Source organism: Passer domesticus, chromosome 6, assembly GCF_036417665.1.
Source record: "Passer domesticus isolate bPasDom1 chromosome 6, bPasDom1.hap1, whole genome shotgun sequence".
NCBI lineage: Eukaryota > Metazoa > Chordata > Aves > Passeriformes > Passeridae > Passer > Passer domesticus.
This window is the reverse complement of record NC_087479.1, coordinates 67,958,404-67,975,363: the sequence shown is the minus strand read 5'-3', so window position 1 is coordinate 67,975,363 and position 16,960 is coordinate 67,958,404.

The following is a 16,960-nucleotide window of genomic DNA, read 5'->3' as shown; positions in this document are numbered from 1 at the left end:
CTCCGGGCCACCGGGCCCTGGACATGTACAATGGCCTTTCCCCAGAGAAACAAAAGTCACCAGGCCAGGTTCCTGATGTCAGTTTGCAGGAGGCACTTGGCACTGTCAAACCAGCCACAGTTGCCTGTAGGGGCACCTTGCATCTGGGAGATATCCTCAGAATTGTGGAATTTCAGCAGGCGGACGGCCATTCAGGGCATCCAGGCCCTATACATATACAATGGCCTGTCCCCAGAGAAACAAAAGTCACCAGGCCAGGTTCCTGATGTCAGTTTGCAGGAGGCACTTGGCACTGTCAAACCAGCCACTGTTGCCTGTGGGGGCTCCTGTCATCTGGAGGCTATCCTGATTCATGCGGAATTTAACCAGGCAGCCGGCCACCAAGGGCCACCGGGCCCTGGACATGAACCATGACCTTTCCCCAGAGAAACAAAAGTCACCAGGCCAGGTTCCTGATGTCAGTTTGCAGGAGGCACTTGGCTCTGTCAAACCAGCCACAGTTGCCTGTAGGTGTACCTTGCATCTGGGCGGCATCCTGATCCATTCGGAATTTCAGCAGGCAGGTGGCCACTCTGGGCCTAAGGGTCCAGGATATGAAGCATGGCCTTTCCACAGAGAAACAAAAGTCACCAGGCCAGGTTCCTGATGTCAGTTTGCAGGAGGCACTTGGCACTGTCAAACCAGCCACTGTTGCCTGTGGGGTCTCCTGTCATCTGGAGGCTATCCTGATTCATGCGGAATTTAACCAGGCAGCCGGCCACTCCGGGCCACCGGGCCCTGGACATGTACAATGGCCTTTCCCCAGAGAAACAAAAGTCACCAAGCCAGGTTCCTGATGTCAGTTTGCAGGAGGTACTTGGCACTGTCAAACCAGCCACAGTTGCCTGTGGGGGCACTTTCCATCTGGGAGGCATCCTGATCCGTTTCGAATTTCAGCAGGCAGCCGAGCAGGCCGGGCCACCCGGCCCTGGACACGAACGATGGCCTTTCCCCTGAGAAACAAAAGTCACCAGGCCAGGTTCCTGATGTCAGATTGCAGGAGGCACTTGGCACTGTCAAACCAGCCACAGTTGCCTGTAGGGGCACCTTGCATCTGGGAGATACCCTCAGCCGTGTGGAATTTCAGCAGGCGGACGGCCATTCAGAGCATCCAGGCCCTGTACATATACAATGGCCTGTCCCCACAGAAACAAAAGTCACCAGGCCAGGTTCCTGATGTCAGTTTGCAGGAGGCACTTGGCACTGTCAAACCAGCCACAGATGCCTGTGGGGGCACCTTGCATCTGGGAAGTATCCTGATCCGTGCGGAATTTCAGCAGGCAGCTGGCCACTCCGGGCCTAAGGGTCCAGGATATGAAGCATGGCCTTTCCCCAGAGAAACAAAAGTCACCATGCCAGGTTGCTGATGTCAGTTTGCAGGAGGCACTTGGCACTGTCAAACCAGCCACTGTTGCCTGTGGGAGCACATTTCATCTGGGAAGTATCCTGATCCGTTTGGAATTTCAGGAGGCAGCCGTCCACTACGGGCGACCGGCGCTGGGCACGAACTGTGGCCTCTCCACAGAGAAACAAAAGTCACCAGGCCAGGTTCCTGATGTCAGTTTGCAGGAGGCACTTGGCACTGTCAAACCAGCCACAGGTGTCTGTGGGGGCACCTTGAATCTGGGCGGCATCCTGATCCGTTCGGAATTTCAGCAGGCAGCCGGTCACTCTGGGCCTAAGGGTCCAGGATATGAAGCATGGCCTTTCCCCAGAGAAACAAAAGTCACCAGGCCAGGTTGCTGATGTCAGTTTGCAGGAGGCACTTGGCACTGTCAAACCAGCCACTGTTGCCTGTGGAGGTACCTTCGGTCTGAGAGGTATCCTGATCCGTTTGGAATTTCAGCAGGCAGCTGGCCACTCCGGGCCACCGGGCCCTGGACGTGTACAATGGCCTTTCCCCAGAGAAACAAAAGTCACCAGGCCAGGTTCCTGATGTCAGTTTGCAGGAGGCACTTGGCACTGTCAAACCAGCCACAGTTGCCTGTAGGGGCACCTTGCATCTGGGAGATATCCTCAGATTTGTGGAATTTCAGCAGGCGGACGGCCATTCAGGGCATCCAGGCCCTGTACATATACAATGGCCTGTCCCCAGAGAAACAAAAGTCACCAGGCCAGGTTCCTGATGTCAGTTTGCAGGAGGCACTTGGCACTGTCAAACCAGCCACTGTTGCCTGTGGGGGCTCCCTTCATCTAGGCGGTATCCTGATCCGTGCGGAATTTCAGCAGGCAGCCGGCAAATCAAGGCCACCAGGCCCTGGATAGCAACGATGGCCTTTCCCCAGAGAAACAAAAGTCACCATGCCAGGTTCCTGATGTCAGTTTGCAGGAGGCACTTGGCACTGTCAAACCAGCCACAGTTGCCTGTGGGGTCTCCTGTCATCTGGAGGCTATCCTGATTCATGCGGAATTTAACCAGGCAGCCGGCCACCAAGGGCCACCGGGCCCTGGACATGAACCATGACCTTTCCCCAGAGAAACAAAAGTCACCAGGCCAGGTTCCTGATGTCAGTTTGCAGGAGGCACTTGGCTCTGTCAAACCAGCCACAGTTGCCTGTAGGTGTACCTTGCATCTGGGCGGCATCCTGATCCATTCGGAATTTCAGCAGGCAGCTGGCCACTCCGGGCCTAAGGGTCCAGGATATGAAGCATGGCCTTTCCCCTGAGAAACAAAAGTCACCAGGCCAGGTTGCTGATGTCAGTTTGCAGGAGGCACTTGGCACTGTCAAACCAGCCACTGTTGCCTGTGGGGTCTCCTGTCATCTGGAGGCTATCCTGATTCATGCGGAATTTAACCAGGCAGCCGGCCACTCCGGGCCACCGGGCACTGGACATGTACAATGGCCTTTCCCCAGAGAAACAAAAGTCACCAGCCCAGGTTCCTGATGTCAGTTTGCAGGAGGCACTTGGCACTGTCAAACCAGCCACAGTTGCCTGTAGGGGCACCTTGCATCTGGGAGATATCCTCAGCCGTGTGGAATTTCAGCAGGTGGACGGCCATTCAGAGCATCCAGGCCCTGTACATATACAATGGCCTGTCCCCAGAGAAACAAAAGTCACCAGGCCAGGTTCCTGATGTCAGTTTGCAGGAGGCACTTGGCACTCTCAAACCAGCCACAGATGCCTGTGGGGGCACCTTGCATCTGGGAAGTATCCTGATCCGTGAGGAATTTCAGCAGGCAGCTGGCCACTCCGGGCCTAAGGGTCCAGGATATGAAGCATGGCCTTTCCACAGAGAAACAAAAGTCACCAGGCCAGGTTCCTGATGTCAGTTTGCAGGAGGCACTTGGCACTGTCAAACCAGCCAATGTTGCCTGTGGAGGTACCTTCGGTCTGAGAGGTATCCTGATCCGTTTCGAATTTCAGCAGGCAGCCGGCCACTCTGGGCCACCGGGCCCTAGAGAGGAACGATGGCCTTTCCCCTGAGAAACAAAAGTCACCAGGTCAGGTTCCTGATGTCAGTTTGCAGGAGGCACTTGGCACTGTCAAACCAGCCACAGATGCCTTTGGGGGCACCTTGCATCTGGGAGGTATCCTGATCCGTGCGGAATTTCAGCAGGCAGCCGGCCACTCCGGGCCTTCGGGTCCAGGATGTGAACTATGGCCTTTCCCCAGAGAAACAAAAGTCACCAGGCCAGGTTCCTGATGTCAGTTTGCAGGAGCCATTTGGCACTGTCAAACCAGCCACAGTTGCCTGTGGGGGCACTTTCCATCTGGGAGGCATCCTGATCCGTGCGGAATTTCAGCAGGCAGCCAGGCACGCCGGGCCGCAAGACCATGGACGCGAACTATGGCCTTTCCGCAGAGAAACAAAAGTCACCAGGCCAGGTTCCTGATGTCAGTTTGCAGGAGCCATTTGGCACTGTCAAACCAGCCACAATTCCCTGTGGGGGCACCTTGCATCTGGGAGATATCCTCAGCCATGCGGAATTTCAGCAGGCGGAGGGCCACTCAGGGCCTCCAGGCCCTGGACATATACAATGGCCATTCCCCAGAGAAACAAAAGTCACCAGGCCAGGTTCCTGATGTCAGTTTGCAGGAGGCACTTGGCACTCTCAAACCAGCCACAGTTGCCTGTAGGGGCACCTTGCATCTGGGCGGCATCCTGATCCGTACAGTATTTCAGCAGGCAGAAGGGCACACAGGGCCGCTAGGCTCTGGAGACGATCTATGACCTTTCCCCTGAGAAACAAAAGTCACCAGGCCAGGTTCCTGATGTCAGTTTGCAGGAGGCACTTGGCACTGTCAAACCAGCCACAGATGCCTGTGGGGGCACCTTGCATCTGGGAAGTATCCTGATCCGTGTGGAATTTCAGCAGGCAGCTGGCCACTCCGGGCCTAAGGGTCCAGGATATGAAGCATGGCCTTTCCCCTGAGAAACAAAAGTCACCAGGCCAGGTTGCTGATGTCAGTTTGCAGGAGGCACTTGGCACTGTCAAACCAGCCACTGTTGCCTGTGGAGGTACCTTCGGTCTGAGAGGTATCCTGATCCGTTTCGAATTTCAGCAGGCAGCCGGCCACTCTGGGCCACCGGGCCCTAGAGAGGAACGATGGCCTTTCCCCTGAGAAACAAAAGTCACCAGGTCAGGTTCCTGATGTCAGTTTGCAGGAGGCACTTGGCACTGTCAAACCAGCCACAGATGCCTTTGGGGGCACCTTGCATCTGGGAGGTATCCTGATCCGTGCGGAATTTCAGCAGGCAGCCGGCCACTCCGGGCCTTCGGGTCCAGGATGTGAACCATGGCCTTTCCCCAGAGAAACAAAAGTCACCAGGCCAGGTTGCTGATGTCAGTTTGCAGGAGGCACTTGGCACTGTCAAACCAGCCACTGTTGCCTGTGGGAGCACATTTCATCTGGGATGTATCCTCAACAGTTAGGAATTTCAGGAGGCAGCCGTCCACTACGGGCGACCGGCGCTGGGCACGAACTGTGGCCTCTCCACAGAGAAACAAAAGTCACCAGGCCAGGTTCCTGATGTCAGTTTGCAGGAGGCACTTGGCACTGTCAAACCAGCCACAGGTGTCTGTGGGGGCACCTTGAATCTGGGCGGCATCCTGATCCGTTTGGAATTTCAGCAGGCAGCCGGTCACTCTGGGCCTAAGGGTCCAAGATATGAAGCATGGCCTTTCCCCCGAGAAACAAAAGTCACCAGGCCAGGTTCCTGATGTCAGTTTGCAGGAGGCACTTGGCACTGTCAAACCAGCCACTGTTGCCTGTGGAGGTACCTTCGGTCTGAGAGGTATCCTGATCCGTTTGGAATTTCAGCAGGCAGCTGGCCACTCCGGACCACCGGGCCCTGGACGTATACAATGGCCTTTCCCCAGAGAAACAAAAGTCACCAGGCCAGGTTCCTGATGTCAGTTTGCAGGAGGCACTTGGCACTGTCAAACCAGCCACAGTTGCCTGTAGGGGCACCTTGCATCTGGGAGATATCCTCAGAATTGTGAATTTCAGCAGGCGGACGGCCATTCAGGGCATCCAGGCCCTGTACATATACAATGGCCTGTCCCCAGAGAAACAAAAGTCACCAGGCCAGGTTCCTGATGTCAGTTTGCAGGAGGCACTTGGCACTGTCAAACCAGCCACTGTTGCCTGTGGGGGCTCCCTTCATCTCGGCGGTATCCTGATCCGTGCGGAATTTCAGCAGGCAGCCGGCCACCACGGGCCACCGGGGCCTGGACATGAACCATGACCTTTCCCCCGAGAAACAAAAGTCACCAGGCCAGGTTCCTGATGTCAGTTTGCAGGAGGCACTTGGCTCTGTCAAACCAGCCACAGTTGCCTGTAGGTGTACCTTGCATCTGGGCGGCATCCTGATCCATTCGGAATTTCAGCAGGCAGGTGGCCACTCCGGGCCTTCGGGTCCAGGATATGAAGCATGGCCTTTCCACAGAGAAACAAAAGTCACCATGCCAGGTTCCTGATGTCAGTTTGCAGGAGGCACTTGGCACTGTCAAACCAGCCACTGTTGCCTGTGGGGTCTCCTGTCATCTGGAGGCTATCCTGATTCATGCGGAATTTAACCAGGCAGCCGGCCACTCCGGGCCACCGGGCCCTGGACATGTACAATGGCCTTTCCACAGAGAAACAAAAGTCACAAGGCCAGGTTCCTGATGGCAGTTTGCAGGAGGCACTTGGCACTGTCAAACCAGCCACAGTTGCCTGTGGGGGCACATTCCATCTTGGAGGCATCCTGATCCGTGCAGAATTTCAGCAGGCAGCCGAGCAGGCCGGGCCACCCGGCCCTGGACACGAACGATGGCCTTTCCCCAGAGAAACAAAAGTCACCAGGCCAGGTTCCTGATGTCAGTTTGCAGGAGGCACTTGGCACTGTCAAACCAGCCACAGCTGCCTGTAGGGGCACCTTGCATCTGGGAGATATCCTCAGCTGTGTGGAATTTCAGCAGGCGGACGGCCATTCAGAGCATCCAGGCCCTGTACATATACAATGGCCTTTCCCCAGAGAAACAAAAGTCACCAGGCCAGGTTCCTGATGTCAGTTTGCAGGAGGCACTTGGCTCTGTCAAACCAGCCACAGTTGCCTGTAGGTGTACCTTCCATCTGGGCGGCATCCTGATCCATTCGGAATTTCAGCAGGCAGGTGGCCACTCCGGGCCTAAGGGTCCAGGATATGAAGCATGGCCTTTCCACAGAGAAACAAAAGTCACCATGCCAGGTTCCTGATGTCAGTTTGCAGGAGGCACTTGGCACTGTCAAACCAGCCACTGTTGCCTGTGGGGGCTCCCTTCATCTAGGCGGTATCCTGATCCGTGCGGAATCTCAGCAGGCAGCCGGCCAATCCAGGCCACCCGGCCCTGGATAGCAACGATGGTCTTTCCCCAGAGAAACAAAAGTCAACATGCCAGGTTCCTGATGTCAGTTTGCAGGAGGCACTTGGCACTGTCAAACCAGCCACAGATGCCTGTAGGGGCACCTTACATCTGGGAGATATCCTCAGCCGTGTGGAATTTCAGCAGGCGGACGGCCATTCAGAGCATCCAGGCCCTGTACATATACAATGGCCTGTCCCCAGAGAAACAAAAGTCACCAGGCCAGGTTCCTGATGTCAGTTTGCAGGAGGCACTTGGCACTGTCAAACCAGCCACTGTTGCCTGTGGAGGTACCTTCGGTCTGAGAGGTATCCTGATCCGTTTGGAATTTCAGCAGGCAGCTGGCCACTCCGGGCCACCGGGCCCTGGACATGTACAATGGCCTTTCCCCAGAGAAACAAAAGTCACCAGGCCAGGTTCCTGATGTCAGTTTGCAGGAGGCACTTGGTACTGTCAAACCAGCCACAGTTGCCTGTAGGGGCACCTTGCATCTGGGAGATATCCTCAGCCGTGTGGAATTTCAGCAGGCGGACGGCCATTCAGGGCATCCAGGCCCTGTACAAATACAATGGCCTGTCCCCAGAGAAACAAAAGTCACCAGGCCAGGTTCCTGATGTCAGTTTGCAGGAGGCACTTGGCACTGTCAAACCAGCCACTGTTGCCTGTGAGGGCTCCCTTCATCTCAGCGGTATCCTGATCCGTGCGGAATTTCAGCAGGCAGCCGGCAAATCCAGGCCACCCGGCCCTGGGTAGCAACGATGGCCTTTCCCCAGAGAAACAAAAGTCACCATGTCAGGTTCCTGATGTCAGTTTGCAGGAGGCACTTGGCACTGTCAAACCAGCCACTGTTGCCTGTGGGGTCTCCTGTCATCTGGGGGCTATCCTGATTCATGCGGAATTTAACCAGGCAGCCGGCCACCCCGGGCCACCGGGCCCTGGACATGAACCATGACCTTTCCCCAGAGAAACAAAAGTCACCAGGCCAGGTTCCTGATGTCAGTTTGCAGGAGGCACTTGGCTCTGTCAAACCAGCCACAGTTGCCTGTAGGTGTACCTTGCATCTGGGCGGCATCCTGATCCATTCGGAATTTCAGCAGGCAGGTGGCCACTCCGGGCCTAAGGGTCCAGGATATGAAGCATGGCCTTTCCCCAGAGAAACAAAAGTCACAAGGCCAGGTTCCTGATGTCAGTTTGCAGGAGGCACTTGGCACTGTCAAACCAGCCACTGTTGCCTGTGGGGGCTCCCTTCATCTAGGCGGTATCCTGATCCGTGCGGAATTTCAGCAGGCAGCCGGCCAATCCAGGCCACCCGGCCCTGGATAGCAACGATGGCCTTTCCCCAGAGAAACAAAAGTCAACATGCCAGGTTCCTGATGTCAGTTTGCAGGAGGCACTTGGCACTGTCAAACCAGCCACAGATGCCTGTGGGGGCACCTTGCATCTGGGAAGTATCCTGATCCGTGCGGAATTTCAGCAGGCAGCTGGCCACTCCGGGCCTAAGGGTCCAGGATATGAAGCATGGCCTTTCCACAGAGAAACAAAAGTCACCAGGCCAGGTTCCTGATGTCAGTTTGCAGGAGGCACTTGGCACTGTCAAACCAGCCACTGTTGCCTGTGGAGGTACCTTCGGTCTGAGAGGGATCCTGATCCGTTTCGAATTTCAGCAGGCAGCCGGCCACTCTGGGCCACCGGGCCCTAGATAGGAACGATGGCCTTTCCCCTGAGAAACAAAAGTCACCAGGTCAGGTTCCTGATGTCAGTTTGCAGGAGGCACTTGGCACTGTCAAACCAGCCACAGATGCCTTTGGGGGCACCTTGCATCTGGGAGGTATCCTGATCCGTGCGGAATTTCAGCAGGCAGCCGGCCACTCCGGGCCTTCGGGTCCAGGATGTGAACCATGGCCTTTCCCCAGAGAAACAAAAGTCACCAGGCCAGGTTGCTGATGTCAGTTTGCAGGAGGCACTTGGCACTGTCAAACCAGCCACTGTTGCCTGTGGGAGCACATTTCATCTGGGATGTATCCTCAACCGTTTGGAATTTCAGGAGGCAGCCGTCCACTACGGGCGACCGGCGCTGGGCACGAACTATGGCCTCTCCACAGAGAAACAAAAGTCACCAGGCCAGGTTCCTGATGTCAGTTTGCAGGAGGCACTTGGCACTGTCAAACCAGCCACAGTTGCCTGTGGGGGCACTTTCCATCTGGGAGGCATCCTGATCCGTGCGGAATTTTAGCAGGCAGCCAGGCACGCCGGGCCGCAAGACCATGGACGCGAACTATGGCCTTTCCCCAGAGAAACAAAAGTCACCAGGCCAGGTTCCTGATGTCAGTTTGCAGGAGCCATTTGGCACTGTCAAACCAGCCACAATTCCCTGTGGGGGCACCTTGCATCTGGGAGATATCCTCAGCCATGCGGAATTTCAGCAGGCGGAGGGCCACTCAGGGCCTCCCGGCCCTGGACATATACAATGGCCTTTCCCCAGAGAAACAAAAGTCACCAGGCCAGGTTCCTGATGTCAGTTTGCAGGAGGCACTTGGCACTGTCAAACCAGCCACTGTTGCCTGTGGGGGCTCCCTTCATCTAGGCGGTATCCTGATCCGTGCGGAATCTCAGCAGGCAGCCGGCCAATCCAGGCCACCCGGCCCTGGATAGCAACGATGGTCTTTCCCCAGAGAAACAAAAGTCAACATGCCAGGTTCCTGATGTCAGTTTGCAGGAGGCACTTGGCACTGTCAAACCAGCCACAGATGCCTGTAGGGGCACCTTACATCTGGGAGATATCCTCAGCCGTGTGGAATTTCAGCAGGCGGACGGCCATTCAGAGCATCCAGGCCCTGTACATATACAATGGCCTGTCCCCAGAGAAACAAAAGTCACCAGGCCAGGTTGCTGATGTCAGTTTGCAGGAGGCACTTGGCACTGTCAAACCAGCCACTGTTGCCTGTGGAGGTACCTTCGGTCTGAGAGGTATCCTGATCCGTTTGGAATTTCAGCAGGCAGCTGGCCACTCCGGGCCACCGGGCCCTGGACATGTACAATGGCCTTTCCCCAGAGAAACAAAAGTCACCAGGCCAGGTTCCTGATGTCAGTTTGCAGGAGGCACTTGGTACTGTCAAACCAGCCACAGTTGCCTGTAGGGGCACCTTGCATCTGGGAGATATCCTCAGCCGTGTGGAATTTCAGCAGGCGGACGGCCATTCAGGGCATCCAGGCCCTGTACAAATACAATGGCCTGTCCCCAGAGAAACAAAAGTCACCAGGCCAGGTTCCTGATGTCAGTTTGCAGGAGGCACTTGGCACTGTCAAACCAGCCACTGTTGCCTGTGAGGGCTCCCTTCATCTCAGCGGTATCCTGATCCGTGCGGAATTTCAGCAGGCAGCCGGCAAATCCAGGCCACCCGGCCCTGGGTAGCAACGATGGCCTTTCCCCAGAGAAACAAAAGTCACCATGTCAGGTTCCTGATGTCAGTTTGCAGGAGGCACTTGGCACTGTCAAACCAGCCACTGTTGCCTGTGGGGTCTCCTGTCATCTGGGGGCTATCCTGATTCATGCGGAATTTAACCAGGCAGCCGGCCACCCCGGGCCACCGGGCCCTGGACATGAACCATGACCTTTCCCCAGAGAAACAAAAGTCACCAGGCCAGGTTCCTGATGTCAGTTTGCAGGAGGCACTTGGCTCTGTCAAACCAGCCACAGTTGCCTGTAGGTGTACCTTGCATCTGGGCGGCATCCTGATCCATTCGGAATTTCAGCAGGCAGGTGGCCACTCCGGGCCTAAGGGTCCAGGATATGAAGCATGGCCTTTCCCCAGAGAAACAAAAGTCACAAGGCCAGGTTCCTGATGTCAGTTTGCAGGAGGCACTTGGCACTGTCAAACCAGCCACTGTTGCCTGTGGGGGCTCCCTTCATCTAGGCGGTATCCTGATCCGTGCGGAATTTCAGCAGGCAGCCGGCCAATCCAGGCCACCCGGCCCTGGATAGCAACGATGGCCTTTCCCCAGAGAAACAAAAGTCAACATGCCAGGTTCCTGATGTCAGTTTGCAGGAGGCACTTGGCACTGTCAAACCAGCCACAGATGCCTGTGGGGGCACCTTGCATCTGGGAAGTATCCTGATCCGTGCGGAATTTCAGCAGGCAGCTGGCCACTCCGGGCCTAAGGGTCCAGGATATGAAGCATGGCCTTTCCACAGAGAAACAAAAGTCACCAGGCCAGGTTCCTGATGTCAGTTTGCAGGAGGCACTTGGCACTGTCAAACCAGCCACTGTTGCCTGTGGAGGTACCTTCGGTCTGAGAGGGATCCTGATCCGTTTCGAATTTCAGCAGGCAGCCGGCCACTCTGGGCCACCGGGCCCTAGATAGGAACGATGGCCTTTCCCCTGAGAAACAAAAGTCACCAGGTCAGGTTCCTGATGTCAGTTTGCAGGAGGCACTTGGCACTGTCAAACCAGCCACAGATGCCTTTGGGGGCACCTTGCATCTGGGAGGTATCCTGATCCGTGCGGAATTTCAGCAGGCAGCCGGCCACTCCGGGCCTTCGGGTCCAGGATGTGAACCATGGCCTTTCCCCAGAGAAACAAAAGTCACCAGGCCAGGTTGCTGATGTCAGTTTGCAGGAGGCACTTGGCACTGTCAAACCAGCCACTGTTGCCTGTGGGAGCACATTTCATCTGGGATGTATCCTCAACCGTTTGGAATTTCAGGAGGCAGCCGTCCACTACGGGCGACCGGCGCTGGGCACGAACTATGGCCTCTCCACAGAGAAACAAAAGTCACCAGGCCAGGTTCCTGATGTCAGTTTGCAGGAGGCACTTGGCACTGTCAAACCAGCCACAGTTGCCTGTGGGGGCACTTTCCATCTGGGAGGCATCCTGATCCGTGCGGAATTTTAGCAGGCAGCCAGGCACGCCGGGCCGCAAGACCATGGACGCGAACTATGGCCTTTCCCCAGAGAAACAAAAGTCACCAGGCCAGGTTCCTGATGTCAGTTTGCAGGAGCCATTTGGCACTGTCAAACCAGCCACAATTCCCTGTGGGGGCACCTTGCATCTGGGAGATATCCTCAGCCATGCGGAATTTCAGCAGGCGGAGGGCCACTCAGGGCCTCCCGGCCCTGGACATATACAATGGCCTTTCCCCAGAGAAACAAAAGTCACCAGGCCAGGTTCCTGATGTCAGTTTGCAGGAGGCACTTGGCACTCTCAAACCAGCCACAGTTGCCTGTAGGGGCACCTTGCATCTGGGCGGCATCCTGATCCGTACAGTATTTCAGCAGGCAGAAGGGCACACAGGGCCGCTAGGCTCTGGAGACGATCTATGACCTTTCCCCAGAGAAACAAAAGTCACCAGGCCAGGTTCCTGATGTCAGTTTGCAGGAGGCACTTGGCACTGTCAAACCAGCCACAGTTGCCTGTGGGGGCACTTTCCATCTGGGAGGCATCCTGATCCGTGCGGAATTTCAGCAGGCAGCCGAGCAGGCCGGGCCACCCGGCCCTGGACACGAACGATGGCCTTTCCCCTGAGAAACAAAAGTCACCAGGCCAGGTTCCTGATGTCAGTTTGCAGGAGGCACTTGGCACTGTCAAACCAGCCACAGTTGCCTGTGGGGGCACCTTGCATCTGGGAGATATCCTCAGCAGTGTGGAATTTCAGCAGGCGGACGGCCATTCAGCGCATCCAGGCCCTGGACATATACAATGGCCTGTCCCCAGAGAAACAAAAGTCACCAGGACAGGTTGCTGATGTCAGTTTGCAGGAGGCACTTGGCACTGTCAAACCAGCCACTGTTGCCTGTGGGGGCTCCCTTCATCTAGACGGTATCCCGATCCGTGCGGAATTTCAGCAGGCAGCCGACCAATTCAGGCCACCCGGCCCTGGATAGCAATGATGGCCTTTCCACAGAGAAACAAAAGTCACCAGGCCAGGTTCCTGATGTCAGTTTGCAGGAGGCACTTGGCACTGTCAAACCAGCCACAGATGCCTGTGGGGGCACCTTGCATCTGGGAAGTATCCTGATCCGTGCGGAATTTCAGCAGGCAGCTGGCCACTCCGGGCCTAAGGGTCCAGGATATGAAGCATGGCCTTTCCACAGAGAAACAAAAGTCACCAGGCCAGGTTCCTGATGTCAGTTTGCAGGAGGCACTTGGCACTGTCAAACCAGCCACTGTTGCCTGTGGAGGTACCTTCGGTCTGAGATGTATCCTGCTCCGTTTCGAATTTCAGCAGGCAGGTGGCCACTCTGGGCCACCGGGCCCTAGAGAGGAACGATGGCCTTTCCCCTGAGAAACAAAAGTCAGCAGGCCAGGTTCCTGATGTCAGTTTGCAGGAGGCACTTGGCACTGTCAAACCAGCCACTGGTGCCTGTGGGGGCATTTGCTTCTAGGTGGTATCCTCATCTGTGCGGAATTTCAGCAGGCAGCCGGCCACTCCTAGCCACCTGGCACTGGACTTGAACCATGGCCTTTCCCCAGAGAAACAAAAGTCACCAGGCCAGGTTGCTGATGTCAGTTTGCAGGAGGCACTTGGCACTGTCAAACCAGCCACTGTTGCCTGTGGGAGCACATTTCATCTGGGATGTATCCTCAACCGTTTGGAATTTCAGGAGGCAGCCGTCCACTACGGGCGACCGGCGCTGGGCACGAACTGTGGCCTCTCCACAGAGAAACAAAAGTCACCAGGCCAGGTTCCTGATGTCAGTTTGCAGGAGGCACTTGGCACTGTCAAACCAGCCACAGGTGTCTGTGGGGGCACCTTGAATCTGGGCGGCATCCTGATCCTTGCGGAATTTCAGCAGGCAGCCGGTCACTCTGGGCCTAAGGGTCCAAGATATGAAGCATGGCCTTTCCCCCGAGAAACAAAAGTCACCAGGCCAGGTTCCTGATGTCAGTTTGCAGGAGGCACTTGGCACTGTCAAACCAGCCACTGTTGCCTGTGGAGGTACCTTCGGTCTGAGAGGTATCCTGATCCGTTTGGAATTTCAGCAGGCAGCTGGCCACTCCGGGCCACCGGGCCCTGGACCTATACAATGGCCTTTCCCCAGAGAAACAAAAGTCACCAGGCCAGGTTCCTGATGTCAGTTTGCAGGAGGCACTTGGCACTGTCAAACCAGCCACAGTTGCCTGTAGGGGCACCTTGCATCTGGGAGATATCCTCAGAATTGTGAATTTCAGCAGGCGGACGGCCATTCAGGGCATCCAGGCCCTGTACATATACAATGGCCTGTCCCCAGAGAAACAAAAGTCACCAGGCCAGGTTCCTGATGTCAGTTTGCAGGAGGCACTTGGCACTGTCAAACCAGCCACTGTTGCCTGTGGGGGCTCCCTTCATCTCGGCGGTATCCTGATCCGTGCGGAATTTCAGCAGGCAGCCGGCCACCACGGTCCACCGGGGCCTGGACATGAACCATGACCTTTCCCCAGAGAAACAAAAGTCACCAGGCCAGGTTCCTGATGTCAGTTTGCAGGAGGCACTTGGCTCTGTCAAACCAGCCACAGTTGCCTGTAGGTGTACCTTGCATCTGGGCGGCATCCTGATCCATTCGGAATTTCAGCAGGCAGGTGGCCACTCCGGGCCTAAGGGTCCAGGATATGAAGCATGGCCTTTCCACAGAGAAACAAAAGTCACCATGCCAGGTTCCTGATGTCAGTTTGCAGGAGGCACTTGGCACTGTCAAACCAGCCACTGTTGCCTGTGGAGGTACCTTCGGTCTGAGAGGGATCCTGATCCGTTTCGAATTTCAGCAGGCAGCCGGCCACTCTGGGCCACCGGGCCCTAGAGAGGAACGATGGCCTTTCCCCTGAGAAACAAAAGTCACCAGGTCAGGTTCCTGATGTCAGTTTGCAGGAGGCACTTGGCACTGTCAAACCAGCCACAGATGCCTTTGGGGGCACCTTGCATCTGGGAGGTATCCTGATCCGTGCGGAATTTCAGCAGGCAGCCGTCCACTCCGGGCCTTCGGGTCCAGGATGTGAAACCTGGCCTTTCCCCAGAGAAACAAAAGTCACCAGGCCAGGTTGCTGATGTCAGTTTGCAGGAGGCACTTGGCACTGTCAAACCAGCCACTGTTGCCTGTGGGAGCACATTTCATCTGGGATGTATCCTCAACCGTTTGGAATTTCAGGAGGCAGCCGTCCACTACGGGCGACCGGCGCTGGGCACGAACTATGGCCTCTCCACAGAGAAACAAAAGTCACCAGGCCAGGTTCCTGATGTCAGTTTGCAGGAGGCACTTGGCACTGTCAAACCAGCCACAGGTGTCTGTGGGGGCACCTTGAATCTGGGCGGCATCCTGATCCTTGCGGAATTTCAGCAGGCAGCCGGTCACTCTGGGCCTAAGGGTCCAGGATATGAAGCATGGCCTTTCCCCTGAGAAACAAAAGTCACCAGGCCAGGTTCCTGATGTCAGTTTGCAGGAGGCACTTGGCACTGTCAAACCAGGCACTGTTGCCTGTGGAGGTACCTTCGGTCTGAGAGGTATCCTGATCCGTTTGGAATTTCAGCAGGCAGCTGGCCACTCCGGGCCACCGGGCCCTGGACGTGTACAATGGCCTTTCCCCAGAGAAACAAAAGTCACCAGCCCAGGTTCCTGATGTCAGTTTGCAGGAGGCACTTGGCACTGTCAAACCAGCCACAGTTGCCTGTAGGGGCACCTTGCATCTGGGAGATATCCTCAGAATTGTGGAATTTCAGCAGGCGGACGGCCATTCAGGGCATCCAGGCCCTGTACATATACAATGGCCTGTCCCCAGAGAAACAAAAGTCACCAGGCCAGGTTCCTGATGTCAGTTTGCAGGAGGCACTTGGCACTGTCAAACCAGCCACTGTTGCCTGTGAGGGCTCCCTTCATCTAGGCGGTATCCTGATCCGTGCGGAATTTCAGCAGGCAGCCGGCAAATCCAGGCCACCCGGCCCTGGGTAGCAACGATGGCCTTTCCCCAGAGAAACAAAAGTCACCATGTCAGGTTCCTGATGTCAGTTTGCAGGAGGCACTTGGCACTGTCAAACCAGCCACTGTTGCCTGTGGGGTCTCCTGTCATCTGGGGGCTATCCTGATTCATGCGGAATTTAACCAGGCAGCCGGCCACCCCGGGCCACCGGGCCCTGGACATGAACCATGACCTTTCCCCAGAGAAACAAAAGTCACCAGGCCAGGTTCCTGATGTTAGTTTCCAGGAGGCACTTGGCTCTGTCAAACCAGCCACAGTTGCCTGTAGGTGTACCTTGCATCTGGGCGGCATCCTGATCCATTCGGAATTTCAGCAGGCAGGTGGCCACTCCGGGCCTAAGTGTCCAGGATATGAAGCATGGCCTTTCCACAGAGAAACAAAAGTCACAAGGCCAGGTTCCTGATGTCAGTTTGCAGGAGGCACTTGGCACTGTCAAACCAGCCACAGGTGTCTGTGGGGGCTCCCTTCATCTAGGCGGTATCCTGATCCGTTTGGAATTTCAGCAGGCAGCCGGCCAATCCAGGCCACCCGGCCCTGGATAGCAACGATGGCCTTTCCCCAGAGAAACAAAAGTCACCAGGCCAGGTTCCTGATGTCAGTTTGCAGGAGGCACTTGGCACTGTCAAACCAGCCACAGATGCCTGTGGGGGCACCTTGCATCTGGGAAGTATCCTGATCCGTGCGGAATTTCAGCAGGCAGCTGGCCACTCCGGGCCTAAGGGTCCAGGATATGAAGCATGGCCTTTCCACAGAGAAACAAAAGTCACCAGGCCAGGTTCCTGATGTCAGTTTGCAGGAGGCACTTGGCACTGTCAAACCAGCCACTGTTGCCTGTGGAGGTACCTTCGGTCTGAGAGGGATCCTGATCCGTTTCGAATTTCAGCAGGCAGCCGGCCACTCTGGGCCACCGGGCCCTAGAGAGGAACGATGGCCTTTCCCCTGAGAAACAAAAGTCACCAGGTCAGGTTCCTGATGTCAGTTTGCAGGAGGCACTTGGCACTGTCAAACCAGCCACAGATGCCTTTGGGGGCACCTTGCATCTGGGAGGTATCCTGATCCGTGCGGAATTTCAGCAGGCAGCCGGCCACTCCGGGCCTTCGGGTCCAGGATGTGAACCATGGCCTTTCCCCAGAGAAACAAAAGTCA